The sequence below is a fragment of the Lissotriton vulgaris genome, chromosome 2_1 (assembly GCF_964263255.1).
Source record: "Lissotriton vulgaris chromosome 2_1, aLisVul1.2, whole genome shotgun sequence".
NCBI classification, from domain to species: domain Eukaryota; kingdom Metazoa; phylum Chordata; class Amphibia; order Caudata; family Salamandridae; genus Lissotriton; species Lissotriton vulgaris.
Genome location: NC_141687.1, coordinates 1,849,919,343 through 1,849,920,746, shown reverse-complemented (window position 1 = coordinate 1,849,920,746; position 1,404 = coordinate 1,849,919,343).

Sequence of the window (1,404 nt, the reverse complement as noted above, 5' to 3'; positions counted from 1 at the left end):
TTAAAGTTGAGTAACCCTTGCCCTGCTTAGTCCAAAGGAGCTTCAACCACATTTAACTACCAGGCTAACCTAAAACCAAGCTTTGAAGGCACTATATTTCGAAAGGGTAACATGTAATGTGGATCCTTGAAACGTCTACGACCAAACTGTTCTGCAAATCTACGTCAATTACCATACTAACTTACTGGATTTCTCATGAAATTCTTCATATTAATTCAATTCGAGGGAGCCAAGTGATTTATCTGTAAATGGGGTTTCTCCTCTAACAACGGAACTTTTTTCAATACACATTTAGGATCTATAAACATTTTGTTGCTTATTCTAATTATTTTTCTTTTATTTAATGTCGGATTCATTATTGTAATTGTATTGTAATTGCATTTATATATCGCGTACTAGCCCCCGACGAGGCGTCGAATCGCTTTTTCGGCGGGTAGCACGCTACTCCGGGACCCATAGAGGATTAGTGTTGAATTAGTATAGTGAAACATACAAGTACATTTTAAGTGGTGGATAGGTTAGTCAGTTATTTGGAATGATAGCAGACTGATAGAGGAGGAAAAAGGTTTGTATTTATATAGCGCTTGTTACCCATGATGGGGTGTTGAAACATGCTATTCAGGAAGCCCATAAAGGATTAGTGGTGAATTAATATGGTGAAATATCAAAGTAATTTCAGTGGTGGATATTAGTCAATTATTTGGAGTGAGAAGGATACCAGAGGCATAAAAGGGGAAAAAAGGTTGGCATTCATATAGCACATGTTACCCCTGATGGACATGGAAGCGCTTTTCTGGCGAGTAGCAAGCCACTCCGGAACTCAAAGGCTTTATTGAACACCGTGCAGATTTTTGCTCTTATAAGATAATAAGCCACTGTCTTTTAGTGTAAAACTATGGAGAGGAGCTTGAGGTTTTGATTGCGACTGAGGGAGCAGGAAACATGGGCTTGAGATCCAGCTTCACCACTTGACAAAAATGTGTGACCCGGCAAGTCTCTTTACCACACACTGTGCCTTATTTTCTCTCAACTACCAAGCGTTGGCGTATAGGTTTTACCATAAACCTAGTATGCATCACAAACTGATTAATCTTTTGGCTCACTACCTGTCAATATCACTTGTAAATCAAGACTTTCATTCATTGAAAAGTGAATAATATTACACCGACTTATCGCACATGTATTCTAAATTTATGTGGACACACAATCAAAGATTAATCATCTTCACGACAGTTATTACTTAATCTACATAGCAATTCTTTCATGACAAGGCCAGGGTTAAGCAAAACCCCTTGCATGGCTAGCCCTTTGATTTTAATTGCTTGTCTGTCTCTACTTTACAGAGGGCAGACATACCATACTTGTGGTGGATATGCAAATAAAATTAATATAAAGGATGCACAG